At 41.3% G+C, this 17,623-nt stretch overlaps 1 protein-coding gene across 5 annotated transcripts in view; it reads right to left on the bottom strand.

The window, feature by feature from the left end:
- Spt20 overlaps positions 1-17,623 on the bottom strand; it is a 256,861-nt gene that overhangs the window by 194,598 nt on the left and 44,640 nt on the right. The window lies entirely within an intron of this gene.

Below are 17,623 nucleotides of genomic sequence, written 5' to 3'. Positions count from 1 at the left end.
ATAGCATGTCAAGTAGCACTGCGCCTAGATATTTCAGCTTCCCAATATGCATTTTCATTTCACAAGCTCTGTGGAATTTCTGGGGGCAGTTTTGGGGCATACATGTTTTAAGAAAAAAAAAATAGGTTTTTATGTACGAAAAACCTATTTTTGGTAGCTGCTGTTGATTCCTCAAGGAGTTACTCCACCCCAGTGTGCCAGCACTCCATGGTGACTAGACTAGCATCAAAGAAATATCTTTTAGTCTGGTCTTGTAGCCAGGTACGAAGTTTTCATAATAAAACTAATATTGTAATACTTACCTGAACACCTGAATTAGCCCTGGTCACCTACTAGCCCGAACTACATCCCCATAGCTTTTACCCACTACGTGGGTAATTAACTGTCAGCGTTACCAATGCTTAGAGGAAAATCTTGTCAAATGAGTTACCTGAAGTACCGTTGGCAACACTGCTGCAAGTCCCGGCCGAGTGAGGCCAAGATCCCCAATTGCGTTATTCACTATTCAAGTTGAAGTGGGGAGGACGGTGGGAATCATTCAGGTGTTCAGACAAGTATTACAATATTAGTTTTATTATGAAAACTTCATATTGCAATACACTCCCTGAACACCTGAATTAGCCCAATTAACAAAATTTTAAGGAGGTGGGATCAATCTAATTCAGCCCGACCTGCCAACAGGGAAAACAGGTAACTCATTATTCGCCTACTCTGTATAAATGAATGTATTCTCACCTGGTTATCCCACTCATGTCTCATGTCTAGGTACTGTCTGAGTCGAGCTACCTCTCATGTGGTATTCAAACCTCCTCATAGATAGAGAGTAGCAAAAAACCAACCTACCACGTGGCTAATCACAGCCTCCCATGAGTAGCAGAGAACGACGAACCTCCCATGTGGCTAATCAAAGCACTCTCATGTAAGGAGGGGTATGATGAACCTCCCATGTGGCTAATCAAAGCACTCTCATGTATGGAGAGGTAAGATGAACCTCCTATGTGGCTAATCAAAGCACTCTCATGTATGGAGGGGTACGATGAACGTCCCATGTGGCTATTGTAGCCTCTCATGTATGGAGGAGAAGTTGAGTGTGCAGGATCTTCGAGTTCTTCGCCGCCCGTTACTGCTGATGTCTGTACAGAAGAGGTTGAAGAAACCAAACCTGTCCACTGGATCTGCCTAACTTCACAGTGCTAACGCCAAACTTAATACTCTCACTATAAATCCCGACCACCAGTAAAATCCTAGGTTCCTTAGACTACATTCATTACCCAAAGTCCCCCCGCCCTCGACATTACTACGTAATTATAAGATCGAGTTGGTTGCCACAAAGGGACCCAGCGAGTAACTCTTCTCTGAAGAAAACTGAATGTCTCTGAGGTAGAAAGTCGTGAAAACCGACACCAACTTCCAAGTGGCCTCCTGTAAGAACCTTCACACTAAGAGAGTACCCCCTCAGCTAAATGAATGCACCCTTGATAATAGAGTTAGCCACTACACACAGACTAAGAGAATAACTCTCATGTAAGGAGGAGAATGATGAATCTCTCAAGTGGCTATTCAGAGCCTACCCTGTATGGAGGGAATGAGGTAGTGTGCCGAGCCGTTGACCCTCCGCCCAGCAGGTTACGGCAAAGGCCGATGACCAACAAGCGAAGAAGTATCTCAGCGCTGACGAAAGAGCCTAGGCTAGCCTAGCCTACGAGAGCACTCCCTTGGACTCTCATAGGGAAACTATCAAAGACTAGGATACTTAAAACGTACTAAACTTAAGTTCAAGTGATTATACTATCAATGTTCCTTAAGATTCTAAAGCCTAAAAGGAATTCCTCTATCTGGTTAACCTAATAACCACCGCACTACGTAAATACCACTTTAGCTAAATGAGCCTGCCCTAGATAATACACTTCGCCATTACACGTAGACTGAGAAAATAACCTTCCGAGCCTTCACACTAAGAGAATACCACCTCAGCTAAATGAACGCAACCTAGATAGGAGACTTCACCGCTATACGCTGTGGCGAATTGAACATCTCTTAAGTAAAGGAAGAAAATACTGAGATGGACTCCCAAGTAAACTGCCTCCAGAACAGAAGACATTGAACAATCCCTTAGAAAGGAAGATGAAGTGGACATACTCCGAATACTGTGCGGTAATGAAAAAAACTGTTAAATGCTAAATATAATGTAAAGTCAAAATTAAATTGTATTCAAGGGCATAAAGCTCGCACCACATGGGAATTGTGTAGTGTGCCTGCAACTGTGTTTGTGGAGTGAGCGCTTATGAACCAGGAACCCTCTCTCAAAGTAACTAATCGCATTCTTTGACAGCAGACGTGAAGGATTCCGTGGAGAGACAAGAAGTGTACACAGAAGCGGACGGGGTTTCTCAACCTTTGATAAACAGACTTTAATGTTCGCACCGGACATAAAGACATCCCCACTTGATTGCCGGAACAGAACACTGGCAAATAAAGAACCTTACACGAATGAGGCAGAGTTTCAGCCTCCGACTCTGTCTTCGCTACGAATTCTGAAAGAAGAGAAATACATATCATTTCCCGCCTCGGAAACCAGCCTAGAAAACTTCCCGAAGCTCGCCCACCTTTCTATCTGCAGCTGAAGCCGAAAGAAAGAAAACACCTAATCAGCTGTCTTAACGTTAGAACTTCTGACAAATCTCTTGAAGGAGCCCGAGTCGGCAAGACCAGACGTTAAACTTAAAGGAACGTAATAAATCATAGAAGGTCTTACTACTAGAAATTTTCGGGAACATGGAAAAATGTACTGCAAAGTGTTGAGCGGTAGCCAGCAATAGCCGAAAATGGAAGAATCGTGACTTTCCAAAGGAATAGGAGAAAATCAGCTATTTTGGTTATGGCAGGCCTAAAGATGGAATGACCTTTCTTGCAACACTGACTTTCACATGTCCAGCTGAACTGGTAAAGCTTACGGGTTGACTTTCTCAAGCTGAAAGAAACACTGTCTAGACATAGCTTCAGAGAGTCCGGTCTGTCTAGCTGTTCACTCGGCAGTCGCCTGCAACTACGTTCATCACGCAAGAGTTTGGATGATAATGGTGAAAATGCGGTGTCTAGAAGATCTTCCACATGAGAAGGAACATCGATCCCAGCGATTCCTGAGACATAACTGAAGAGAAAGGCATACGGAGACAACAAGACCCTGGCTCCCTAAGAGACTTCTCCAAGTGGGTACCGGCTGTTCCCAGGAACACCTCTGTTTCAACAAAATGAGAGAGAGAGAGAGAGAGAGAGAGAGAGAGAGAGAGAGAGAGAGAGAGAGAGAGAGAGAGAGAGAACACCTCTATTTCAACATTTTGTACCCTTGACGATGCATAATTGCCAACACTGGAGACATGAGTTAGAAGCAACAAGTTCATTATACTGGCCACATACCCTTAACCCTGAGCAACCACATTAATCATAGCCTGCTGTGATGCTACTGCTGACGATGGCTACAGGAAATTGACCATGGAGGAGATATCCTCCTTCCTAAGAGACAGTTGCAGAGTGCAAAAGGCGCCCTCAACAGAACCTTGCCGAATGTCCGGATAGTGCGGTGGAAGCTTAAAAAGAAGCCCCTCCTCTTCTTGCCAAAGAACGTTGTACAGTCAGACAAAATGTCAACCTGGTATGCCAGCCCCATTAAAACAGAAGTGATGAGGTGTCAGGCAGTACACGATCGGAGAGAGTATATCCATCTTGTTTGAGAAAACCCTATCAACCCGGACCACATCCACATAGAGTGGGACAAGGCCTCCGACTGCCTGCGAAAGGTGTCCTCCAAGATACAAGCCTCCCTAGATGAAACTGAGACCAGACAATTTGACGAAGGAACCCGAGAGAGAAGAGCCTGAACAGATACGTTGAGAGGAACCCTGACACCCGCAGAAGGGTTACCCGCTACCTTGTAAAAAAAAAACCCTCCCAAATAGGAAGCAAGGTTGAATCCTGCTTACTCGAGCCTATCAAAGCCACTAACTTACGTCTGCCTCCCTCAATGCCTGCCCGGCACGGCCAAAGCAGACCAGATTCTTTGATGATTGAGCAACTACCGGTTCCGTCACATATAGCGACTCAAACATCGCTTGATTCAGTAGTGTAGGCTCCTCCAGAGCCTTGGGTTGAGGATAAAGAGTATGGATGAAGTCCACCATCCACTTATACTCATTCTCATTAGCTGAAGGAAAACTAATATCCAGTACCAGATCCTCTTCTTCAAACGAACAATCCTTGTCGGACTAGTCCGACCGAGCCAGGACAGGAAAAGAGACAGGCCGACCCCTAGCAAACGCCGAACTCGAAAACCCGGAACTCGCCACACCTGGGTGCACGAGATGACACCTGATGAATCAATTGCAAACATACTGGAGGAACCAAAGTAGGTTGCGCAAACCTTGCGCCACCCAATGACGATGACACAACACCTGGGTCGGCCACACCAGGGCGGACAACACCCACTCCTGAGAGCGAAGAGGCCGCAACACCCGAACCACGCAAATCCGGATGTATCAAAACTGCAAGAGAATCGGAATCCAGAACTGAAGACTTGCTGGTTAATGAAGAAGGGGGGAAAAAATCCTTGATGACCCGGAATCAACCCTGAACCTACATGACGCCTTAGACGGAGGGACAGAGAAACCTGCGGGAAAGTTGAGAATGAAGAAGCCGAAGGAGGGAAGAAGGAAGAACCCACACTCGGAGTAACCACCGGGGTGCCTAATGCCGACGTTGGACAGATGGAGACGGTACCAACTGGACCAGAACTCTCAAAGGAGTTTCGAAGGGAATTTATGAGGTGCTGAACCCAAGGTAACAGAGGAAGGCAAATTACCAGCTATCCTAGAGAATGGAAAGGCTGAAGAAACTATTGGTGCTGACACACTGAACGCGGAGGATACATTACTGTTAGAAACCGGTAAAGAATGAAAATAAGGAGTTGCTGATGCCTCCGCAAACACCTGAGAAGTAACTATAGGATTCGCAAAAGGTGATAAAGAGGATGGATCCCTTACAAGTACCCCTGCCCTTAACCCCGAAGAGAGAGAGGGAGCTGCTGAAGCTCTAATATCACAGGGTTGAACCAAGAAAAGCCTTTGCTCTGCTGAGTTAAAAGCCAAGAAAACAGGATGAACAAACAAAGACCCCGATGAGCCCTATGAAGAGCGGACCGAAAGAGAAGACTGAGTAAGGGCAATGGAAGAAGGCTTAAAAGAAAATGGGGAAAAAGGAAAATTCCGTAGCGGCCGAAGGGGCCATAGATTTCAAAGAAAGAAAATAGACTGATTCTGTTCCCCCCCCACTGATAATCTTCATAGACATCATTATCAAATTTAGAAAATTCTTTAAGACATGATCATGAATATTGGAAAACTCGATCACCAGAATTACCACCATTGCAAGACAAAAGAAATTTTAACCCCTGAAGGAAAAGGAACCTTCGAAGAAGGAGTATTCAAGGAAAAACAAAACAAATTCAGAACCAGATACATCAGAAACCAAATCTGAATGACCCTCTACGGATCTGGAAAACTTTTGTTGCACACAGCACGAAGCAGGAAATAAAACCAACGATTGATCTAAATGAGTGGCCTAAACATTAGCGACCCCAACCCAACCTGAACCCAAAGAAGACTGCACGTTCAACTACTCTTCTTGAATAATTCCTAAAGCAGTATTCCTACTCACCTGAGTGACTTCTAATTCTAAATCCACCTTAGAACTTATGCTTTTAGAGGGAAGGGGGGGAATCTGCTGCCAACACTGCCAGCTCTGTGCTGTGGGGGCCGGCAGATCCTACCTTTGAGGTTTGCAGTTCTCCATGACCCCCGGCACCCATTAGGGCTGGTTCTGGAACAGGCAGGGGGGGCTAAAAAAGAACGATTAGTATGTACAACACTAGTACTACTATCCTTATCTTTAGTTTCCGTTAATTTAGTCATCAAGCTAGAAAAATAGACTAGACATACTAGCTGGCAAATTGTCCTCTAACTTTTTTGAACAATTCTTCCATCCGATCTACCAACCAAGACTCGCCACCTATCTGACTGATACTACACTGCATCTTCCTACCTAAAATACAAACAGAATGTCGATCGTGTTTGAGGATACTCATCCTACGCTTGCAGGACATGTAGGACTGATGAGCGTCAGCATCTCCAGCAGTAGAAGGCTCTGTCGTCGAAGATGTAAACAAAGTGGAAGCATTGGCGCTAGCAGATGGCGACGTCTTCTTGTTTGATTTATCCAATCGAGTCCAAAGTACCGATCCCAAAGTCAAAACCGGGAGAGAAGTTCCAAATCCAATCAATAAAGTATCCATCCAGGAGAAAATGCGTTGAAAACAGTCCAAATTCTTTAAATGGGGGTCAGGCTAAATGACCAAAAGTTCGCCTGATGTGGGACACACCCACACAGCATGGCGAACAAAAAGCAATCGAGGATCTCGGCCTCACTCAGCCGGGACTTGCAGCAGCATTGCCAACGGTACTTCAGGTAACTAATTTGACAAGATTTTCCTGTAAGTGTTGGTAACGCTGACAGTTAATTACCCACTTAGTGGGTAAAAGCTATGGGGATGTAGTTCGGGCTGGTAGGTGACCAGGGCTAATTCAGGTGTTCAGGGAGTGTATTGCAATATTGTAATGTAATGAAAGCATTATGACACGTGATGAGTATAAAGGACTCAAAGACAAGAGGACATTTTCTCTTATCTTCAGCCAAGCTGAATCCAGTTTTTCCTACGTCAAAAACTGTAAGAAGTGAAGATTGCACATGAATGTCTGCCATCTTGTTTACCACCAGGGCAGGCAAAAGACCAGCCTCCATCACTTTCTCCTAGTCAATATAGGATGATCCCTTGCCCAAATCCCATGCCTTTTCATCATAGAAGTGGGAGGATTTTGAGGACTCAACAGTGACTACCAAAAATAGGTGTTTCCTACATCAAAACCTGTTTTTTTATAGCGTAGTCGCTTGTTTCGTCCTCAAGGAGCTTTACAAAAAAAATTGACAGGTGAAAAAATACTTAAGCTCTCAAAATTTTAATCCCAAAAACCCAAAGAAAAACAAAAAACATTTCTGGTCCAAGGTCAAGCCACAAGTTTCAAGCCCTAATCCTTATTCTAAAAAACCTTTTGGGATTTTGGTAACAAGAAACGAAAAACTAAACAAGAACCTGCGTTTTTAGGGTGAAGCTCTGTAGTGACTTACACAAGTATGGTGGGTGTGGTTGCAGTCTTGTCACACTTACCCCAGCGATAGTCAGCATACTCACTTGTTAGGAAGACCCCTGGTTTTCCGTTGTAGAGCCTTTGAGGTCAGGACTAACCATACCACCTACTGATATGCAGTGTGGATAAATTTGTTCACGCTCATGGCAATAATGTTTTAAAAATACTGTCTCTGGTGCCCACCTGGTACTTTCAGAGACTTCTTCGAAAGAGACATTTCTGAAGAAGGCCAACCACGTACTTACTTTCCTAATATCATGTGACTTAGGAAAGGTGTATGGGTTTGCCTTTTTAATGAGGGACACTAAAATTATTCTTAGCCCTTGCAGAGAGAGTGTAGGAAAATCGGACCTTCTGGGATGCTTGCCGTGACCTCTAGGTAAACCTTAAGTGCTTGAACTGGGCATAATGTTTTGTCTGCTAAATTGAGTTTTCTTATAAGAATAGATTTCCTTCTTAAAGGATCCTCATTCTTGGCCAGGAATGATGGGCCAGGGGATAATAATAATTGATTATCAGCAGTTTGTGTGATGTATCGTCCCCATCTAAGAGAGCCCATTTCACTAATAAGGGCTCCTGATGCTAATGCAATCAAGATCGCTTTTTGTAGCACATGAGTTGCAGTTGTACTGGGTCCACTGAGTTAAGGGGTAGATAGAAGTGTAAGCACCTTGTTCAGGGACCAAGTAATTGGAAGTCTTTTGGGAGCAGGTCTTTGTAGAGCAAAAGACCACAAAAAGGAAGTAACAACCTCTATGCTGGAGTCAATCCTGAATCTATAAAGCAAAGGTTCCATTAATGCTGCTTTGGGTATATCAGATAATTTAAAAGTGTTTCCATAGAAAAGAAATCTCGACAGGAGTCTCAGTATGGATATAATCTAACCATATCTTCCATATGGACTGGTATTGTTGGATAGAGATATCCGTAAATTTTGCGCTAGGTACCTACCAATGTTGGGTGAGTAGTTTTCACGGTAGATAATATTTAAAAAATCCATTGGTAAAGGCCTTGGCTCAGAAAGGAGGATGCGTAAACAATTTTTGCTCCAACTTTCTGGGGTAACAGTGGATGATAGTGTAATTGATCTTTTTGCCTGCTGTTGAAGTGATAGGAACCAATGCTTGTTTGGCCAATTTAGGGCTATTAAGTAAACTGTTCCTTTGAAGGTTAGGAGTTTGCTCAAAACCTTCAAAATCTATGACAATGGTGGAAAATGATATATTGTCCTCCACTTGTTCCAGTCTTGTAGGAAGGTATCTCTTGCTACTGCTTGACTGTCCAAGTTTGGAGACACATACATTGGGAGTTTGTGATTCTCGTATGTGGTGAACAGGTCCACTTCCAGTTGTGGAAGCATGTTGGCTATTGTCTGAAAAGAGTGGTTGTCCAACATCCACTCTGTTGAGGCTGGCATTTTCCTTGATAGAGAGTCTGCTATTACACTGAAAGACCCTGTGAGGTGAACTGCAGACAGGTGCCACTTCTTTACTTGTGCCATCCAAAGGATGGCTAGCATTACCATGTTGAGAGGAGGTGAACGTGACCCCAATCTCTTGATGCAGGACACCGTGGTCGTGTTGTTTAGAACCAACAGAATGTGTCTTTTCTGGAGGTCTGAATTTTTTGAGACGTAAAGACAGCCATCAGTTGCTGGAAATTGATATGACACTTCCTCAGAGTAGCTGACCACCTCCCTGCCACCTGACGATCCTCCCAATGTCCTCGACAACCTGTCAACAAGGCATCTGTTTGTACTGTCACTCTCACAGATGGAGGAGTCAGGGTGACCTGTTTCACCAGAGATTCCTTCCGGGTCCAAGGCCGAAGTATCTCCCCAACTTTCTTATTCTTTTGGCGAGACTGGTCTCACATCTTTTTTCTTGCGTGCGATAGCCAAAATTTGTTCATGTTTTTCAATTGCAATCTGAGTATTGGCTCTATTACCGATGCAAACTGCAGCAGACCCACCATGAGTTCTAAATACTGTCTGGAAACTCTAGGCTGTGCAAGGAACCTTTTGAGGTTTTTCTTTATTCTGTTCTGAATTTTGATGGAGAGAGACAACAGGCCGTGAAGAGTATCCCAACACAGTCCCAGCCACTGAAAGCGTCTGCTGAGCGTGAGGCAGGATTTTTTCCAATTTATTATAAAACCTTTTGACTGGAGTCTGTTAACCACTGCTCTTAGGTTTTTCAAGCACTCTTTGCTTGTGGACCTCCAGATTAACCAGTCATCTATGTAAGCTATTACAGGCAGTCCCCGGGTTACGATGGGTCCGGCTTACAATGGGTCCGTTCCGAGGTTACGACACTTTTCAAACATGTTCATCGGAAACTATTTCCTGGTTTACGACGCATGTTCCAGGGTTACGACGTTGATCCGACAGAAGAAATATGGCTCCAAAATGGCAGAATAATAAAATTTTGGAGGTTTTTCAATGAAAAACTCAATAAAAATGCAGTTTACATCGTTTTCAATGCACCCAAAGCATTAGAAGGTTTTCTTTGGATTTTCGACGATTTTTCGGCTTGCTAGGCGGCGTAGGAATGGAACCCCCGTCATAAACCAGGGACTGCCTGTAGTTGTATTTCTTCTTTCCTGAGTTCCCGGACAACTACCATTGCTAATTTTGTAAAAATTCTTGGGGCAATGTTTAGCCCAAAAGGCATGACTTTGAACCTGTATGTATCTTTCCCTGTCCAGAACCCTAAGGGGCGGAAGGGAATGGCGATAGGGATGTGCCAATATGCATCTTTCAGATCTATAGAAACTGTCCAAGTCCCTTTTGGAATGACTGAACTTACTTGGGCAACGGTAGTCATCAGAGACTTTTGGCAAACAATGTACTTGTTCAATGTTGATAGGTCGAGGATCACTCTTCATTTGGAGGAATCCTTTTTTGGGAACACTGAAGAGACGTGCTTGGTGGCGAATATATGCATGTTTCTCTATGGCACCTTTTAGCAGGGCCTTCTGCACATAATCTTCCAGAGAGGGGTCTGGTTCTTGAAAGAACCCCTTTAAAGGCAGGGGGAATGAGACCTTTCGACCCCAGCCCATTGAGTACAATGCTGTGTCCCCAAGGAGAAGACTTCCATTCCCTGTGGTGTCTTTGAAGCCAACGCCCAACCAAACAATTCCTATTGGTATGACCCTCTTCCTCTACCTTTTCCCTTGATAGGCATTCCAGGCATTGCTTTTCCTTTTCCTTTGTAAGACGGTTTTTGGACCTTGTGAAAAGGATGTCCTTGCTGATGTGGCTGTTGCTGTCTTTTTGAAGGGGGTTGTCCCTTCTGACCACCTACCTGTTTATGCAGAAAAGTTTTGGAGGTGACTGCAGGGTTATGGGATTTTTGATCAAAGCGAGCTCTTTTTGAATTGCACAAAGGGAAATTTCGAGTTTTTTGTTCCCCGAATTCTCCTTTTCCCAGAAGAGTGTACACTATACAATTTTGTTGGAATGCTTGATTGCTAACTTGAGTTACAACAGAACCCTCAAACAGGTCTTTACAGAAGGGGTTATACTGTAATAAACCAGTCACATTGGGAAGTGACTCACATTGGGAAGTGACTAGCTGGAGCCTTCCAATGTTTCCATTCATGCTTTCAAGCACCAGCATAAAAAGTCATAGAGTGCTTCCCACAGGGTTCTCATAAGAATTTTAGCCACAACAGCAAAAATTGTCCTGGAATCTTCTGGAAGCCTTTTGTTGGCAACTTCTAGCAAGGTGGAAGAGGTTAAGATACTAGCACAGAATTTTGACGAAGCTATCTCATCTGAGATTCTTTTCATAGGGGTCCCAAAATCCAAGGCGATCTTTTTCCTTTCAAAAGGGAGCTGAAGTGTTGCCCATTCCTTGGTGGGATTTTGTGAAACCGGTAGGACTGTAGCAAATTGTTTTAGTTCTGTCATTGGCTTCTGTTTTCTAGCTACTACACAATTCTGAAAGTTTGTCTTCACATGGTTAATTATTTTAAAAGTGAAGGGACAGAAGGCTTGGGGTACTTAGTAAGCAAGTTGGGTTTTATTCAGAATGGGAGCATAGATCCACCTTCCACAGACCTGGTAAAGGGCGTCATCTATAAGAGAACTGTTTCCTTTTGAGGTTTCTCCATGTCTGGCAAAGGTGGTATCACTTTGGAATGTACATCACTGACTTGATTTCTTTGATTTCCTGTTCAGAATCATGCAGTATGTCCATTATATACTGCCGTTCTGTGGCAAGGGCACCTTTGATATTACTCATAATTTCCTTACAGAACTGATCAAGTGCCGCAAGCTGTGTAACCTTTTGGGGGAGCTTGCGTAATCTGACTGAGCATCCACAGCTGAACTGTGACTGCCTGTTAGCCAGGGGGCAGAGGTCCTGGGTGAGTTACTATACCCCTCTGGAAATGTAGTAATTTCAATTGAGGTTAAGTGAATCCTTGTATCCCTTTTGGGGGAAGAATCCTGATCAGCTTCTGAAAGCTGCATGGGGAATTGAATTCCTTATGGAAAGTTTCTCCCATGGTCAGCTGAAGGTTGTGTCCCTGATCCTTCTGGGTTCAGCAAGGTCATTTCGGTAGCAATATCAACTTCATCTGTAAGAAAATCACCTCCGAGACGAACTTCCTCTATTTCCTCCCCAGGGTTAACCTGGGAGGTATTGGGGACTGATGTTACTGGGTTTTGGCCCATATATAGATCTTTTGAGAAGAGGTTAAATATTTGCTGCCAGAGTTCTGCCGAAAAGATATAATCTCCCCTGTCCTCCCCCCTTGCTGAACCCTAGGACCCATCGTGACAGCTTAAAACGAGCTGTTTCATCCTTAAAGCTTGCTGCCAAGAGCACACTACAAATTTTGCACATATCTGGTGACCAAACAAATTTGTCTTGTTTTTTACAAGGACCATGCTCATGGCAGGTGGAATGGGTCATACCCACTGGCAAAAAACGAACCAAGCAACTTGCTATGGAACACTTGAGCTGAGGGTCCTGCATAATGGCAGCCCTGTAGTAAAAAAACCAAGTTGTTGTTAGAAACTAATTAGTATAACTTGTTGTAAATCCTTGTATCGTTAGCATATTGCATCTTACTTGTTAATTTGATTACTAGTATGTAAATGTACAGACAATCCCCAGTTATCGGTGGGCTCGGTTATCGGTGATCCGGTTTTTCGTTGCTTGTCTAGTGACAAAAATCGGTGCCGATAATCGCGCATTGGTGCTGATACATACCTAACAGAGGCGCCAAAAAAGGGCTGAAAATCGCCGATTTTTGGTTATCGGTCATTTTTGCTATCGTCACACCGTCAGAACGGAACCCCCTTCGATAACCGGAGACTACCTGTAATACCTTTTACAAAATATCTACGTTGACTTAAGCCCTTTGAAGTCTAGGTTAATTTTGACACTGTATATGGCTGTTTCATTTAAACTGTTAGTCCTTTTCCAACGGCTGTATGAAATTTTAATTCTAAATTGTCATGTCATTCAGACTAATCTTCTATGAACTAATTTGTTTAACTAACCCAAGCTACTGTTTTATATGGTTTAGGTTAATTCTTCTAGTATAATCTACGTTAAGCTAAGCATAGAAGATTTCTTAGAGGGTTCTTGCTTAACCTATTCTAAGCAGCTTCTTATTCTAGGTTTATTTAAAACCTAAGGATATAAGCTACACAAAAATTAATCCTCTTATAATCTGGTTTTTTGTTTTATGTAGCTGAGCCTACCCTTTTGTCTGATACTCAGCCACGCTGTTTCTAAACTAACAGCAGGATAGTCCCTTAAAAAGGGATTCCTACTTGATCTGGTTAGGCTATTGCCTGTTCTAGGTTTATATCACCTGTAAGGATATAGGCTACGTAAAACTTTACCAGTATTACTGATCCTAGAATACTGTTTATATGTACTCCTACGCTTATTTGTTCTTTCTTAGCTTAGTACAGGGTAATACCTAATACAGATGTTATAGATCACACTTAAATGTATAGGCTATATAAAACCAGCAACTTACTTATATTTAAACTTATAGTTAGGCTACTATTTTTGTCTAACCCAGGTTGTTGTTTGTATCCAATCCTAGGTTATTTGGTCTACTACTGTATATAAAATAGTAACCCAATACAGTGAACCCCCCGTATTCGCAGGGGATGCTTCCCACACACCCCCGCGATTAGGTCAAATCCGCAAATGCTTAAAACCCCTCTAAAAACACTTAGAACTGCCCATTTTGATAGCTTAAACCAAGAAAAACCCTGTAAAAATGCTTATACCTGAGTATTTTAATGGTTTTATCACAAAAAGTGCATTTATTCATGAAAATTATATGAAAATACAGTAATTAGTGAATATTTCTCAGTGAAAAATACTGCGAATGGGCGAATTTTCCGTGAAAAATGGCTAGATATGTTCCACAGAGAAACCCACGAATGCGTGAGCCCGCGAACCATAAGAACGCGAGTACGGGGGGTTTACTGTAATGTGTAATCTTATAGCTGGGCTATCACTTAATCCAGGTTATTTAAATCACCTTTACAATATGTAATCCTAGGTTATAGGCTACAGACATCTACTATAGTCTAAATTATCCACACTGAATTTGTTAGGCTACCACCTCATGTAGGCTACTGCCTAGGCTATGGTAGACAGGATTATCTAAATTAATATTAAATTTTGGAACATTTCTTTGGTTAAAACTTCTAAATAGAATGATCAAATCTTAAAATTTTTTGGCCTTTCGCAAATAACAGAGATCGTGAGAGAGCACCGACCGTGTGCTCGGAAAACAAAGTCTGGTTTCTGGCTTCCTTACACAAAATAAACACTTGTTCCACAGTTTAAACTAACATTTTTTAACTGGAGCTTAAAAATAAGCACTTAACTTTCAAGTTTAGATGTTTCCATGATTCTCACCAATGAAAAAATTTGGAATCGAAGCGATTTAGTGAGAAGCACTGAATTGTTGTGCGCACTACTTTGCTAGAGGAGGGTAATGGAGGCTGGTCTTTTGCCTGACCCCGGTCGTAAACAAGATGGCTGACACGCATGTGCAATAGTCACTTCCTATAGTTTTTGACGTAGGAAAAACTGAGTTCAGCTTCACTGAAGGGAAAATGGCCTCTTAACTTTGAGTCCATTATCTCTATCACGTGTCACAGTGTTTTCATTATGACACAATACCCAACTACAAGACCAGGCTAAAAGATATTTCTTTGATACTAGTCTAGTCACCATGGAGCGCTGGCACACCATGGGGGGTAACTCCTTGATGACGAAACAAGTGACTACGCTATCAAAAAACATTTTATTGTCATTTTGCTGAGTTTAATTTGAAAATTAAAAATAATTTTTTTTATCATAAAAAATGTATTTAGTTACGGAAACACACTAAAATGAAAATACTGTAGAACAATGGGACAGGTTCTGCGAGTGTAAACAAACCTAACATTTCGTTCTGAGGTAGTCCCATCGTTCTACAAACTACCAACGGATTCTAGAAATGCTCTAGTATCATCCCAAAACACTTTAATATAATTTCAAAATCATCTTGCAACACAGCAAAATATCAATAAAATGTACAGTATGTGCAGTACCCTGTACTGTATATGATGCACAAATGACCCAGCATCTCTGTCCAGCTTCCAAGTTCACTGTGTAGGCAGGCTTCTACTGTTTGCCTATTCTGTATTAGTTCTGACTTCGCATAACTTTTTGAATCGTGCCCTAAGGTGCCTCCTAAATGCCCTGCTCCTTCTAAGCCTTCTGGCAAAGAGCCTAAGTGCCAGAGGAAGGTCATGACAGACCAGGATTTGGAAGAGCTGATGAAGTCTGCCGGCAAGGAAGAAGACACGCCAGGTTCAGGGGACAAGCAGGAGGATGAGGGCTGTCTTTGGAATGACTGTCCCGACTTATGAGGATGGCCAAGGAGCCATGGGAGATGGCTGAGGCATGGAATCCTAGTACACAATGCTCCATAGGCTTTTCATATTGCCTTGATGGGATTTTGAGGCCCTATTATAACCTCCTCGTCAGCAGAAAGAAGCAGCAACAGCAGCTGCCTATCACCATGAAGAAGGACCCTCCGAAGCCTCCCCATGGCACTGAAGCAGTGCAATTCATGGACAAAGCATCTGAAGAAGGTGAAGAGGCATCCCGAGAGATGTGACTCTTCTGCTTTGCTGTGCAGTCATACCTTTATTGTCATTCATCAGACTGCACAGCTAATTCATCATCATCATCTTTAATCAACATTCATCACTGGTGAGTACCTATATGATTTATAAAGTCTTAATATTAATATATGAAAATTAGTACTGTAAATAATTTTTTTTTTCTTAAAAAATGTATATTTAGTCATGAAAATAAAATTAAAATACAATAACTAGTGAATATTGTACAGTAAATCATTTTTTTACCATAAAAAATTTGTTTAGTCACAACACTAAAATGAAAATACAGAAATTATTGAATACAGTATTGCTCTATGAAAAAATCCGTAAATTAGTGAATTTTCTGCGATATATTTGAAGACAAGTAACAGAAAAATCTGGGATTAACTGAAGCCGCTTATGCTGAACCGCAATATAGCGGGGGTTGACTGTAACCACATAAATGCCCACATCCATGGTTTGAATGTTCCCAGGATTAGTATCACCAGTTTTGTCGAACAAACAGAAGGTATTTTCCCATTGCATATGCTATCTAGATCCACAAGTATATCTCACCCAATAAACTCACTTTTTGTGAAAACAATGAACAAAGCAGAGAGATCTGAAAGGCTACACAGAGGGAACTTAGTACATGATTAATGAGGTTGCAGAAAAACACTTTTGTGGCATAAAACAGTTTTGTCCATCATATCCTATTAATCATATAATATATATATATATATATATATATATATATATATATATATATATATATATATATATATATATATATATATAGAGATGATTGTTGTCATTAAATTAATCATGATGCGATACATACATACATACATACATACATACATATATATATATATATATATATATATATATATATATATATATATATATATATATAAATATATAAATATATATACATATATATATATATATATATATATATATATATATATATATATATATATATATATATATATATATATATATATATATATATATCTGTAGTGATATTACATGTAAATATATGAAAAAGAGGCCATACTACTTCCCAACTGTCAAAACAATTGAAGACCTGGCTGAAGAAAAAACACTGTACATATAGGTTAGCCAACTAGTACAGGCATTTAGGAAAGGGGTTCAGGTCAATGAGGACACATGCAAAAATGGCAAATTAAAAAAATAAAGAATAATTACCATCACCAAATGACTAGAAATAGGAAATGCAGCAGGGGAATACAGGTTGAGATAATTTAATGCTTCAAAATGACTACAATAAAGATTATAAAAAAATTTTCTGGGGAACAAAACCAGACACAGTGACCAGTTTTCGCAACTAGGGAGCTCAGAGACCCAAATCAATACTCAGAGAGGTGGAAGGGGGGGGGACTCTCCTTCTGGGATATGTCTACAGATGGCAACTAATCTAACATAAAGTAATGGACTTGTGTTGAAATAAATGAAGTATTCCACAGATATGGTAAACTTCCCACACGTATCCCCACAAACTGGAGAGTATGATTTGTATTCAGTTAGTATAATTTGTTTATTTGTAACAGTAACCAACAGCAACTGTCACTGAAAAGTACCATAAAACTGAGTAATGGCACCTTTTCCCCAACCTTAGTCAAAATAACTGTGCAATACAACAGCCCCCTGTCATGCTGCTCCAAGTTTAAAAGTCCTTATTTCAAAACTTAAAATATAACCGCAAACTGCTACTGCCCATCATTTTTCAACCCGTAATAATAAATGTACCGAAGATTCTTTTTACATATGAAAAAAAGTTGAATTTTGGCATCTCTTTTCAGTGATGGTGAAAACAAAAAAGAATTACCAGTTTTATATTTTGCAAACCAATGATGTATATTGAGATTTCCCTTTTTGGCTTAGAATGTTATGACAAAGGCTTTGTTTTATGCCTTTCATTCAGCAGCTTGATTGATATGCAATTTGTGGAAATTCTTATTTCTTTAATTGAAAGGGGCCAAAATTAAGGGGTTGCAGAATGGGTTTTCTGGGGGTCAAATTTACTTATATGCTGTCTTTTATTACCAACAAATATCAATTTTCATCTCTTAACCAGCAAGCCCTTAACTGTCATATTTCTTTTTTTATGTTACAAATCTAAGATAGCAGTAACACCTTCAATATATGCAAATGTAACTAGTATAACAAGTTCTCAATCAAACATAATTTTAATACCCATCTGTCT

The sequence above is a fragment of the Macrobrachium rosenbergii genome, chromosome 8, assembly GCF_040412425.1.
Source record: "Macrobrachium rosenbergii isolate ZJJX-2024 chromosome 8, ASM4041242v1, whole genome shotgun sequence".
NCBI lineage: Eukaryota > Metazoa > Arthropoda > Malacostraca > Decapoda > Palaemonidae > Macrobrachium > Macrobrachium rosenbergii.
Note: the sequence above shows the minus strand (reverse complement) of the source record. Positions and strands in the feature narration are given on the sequence as shown.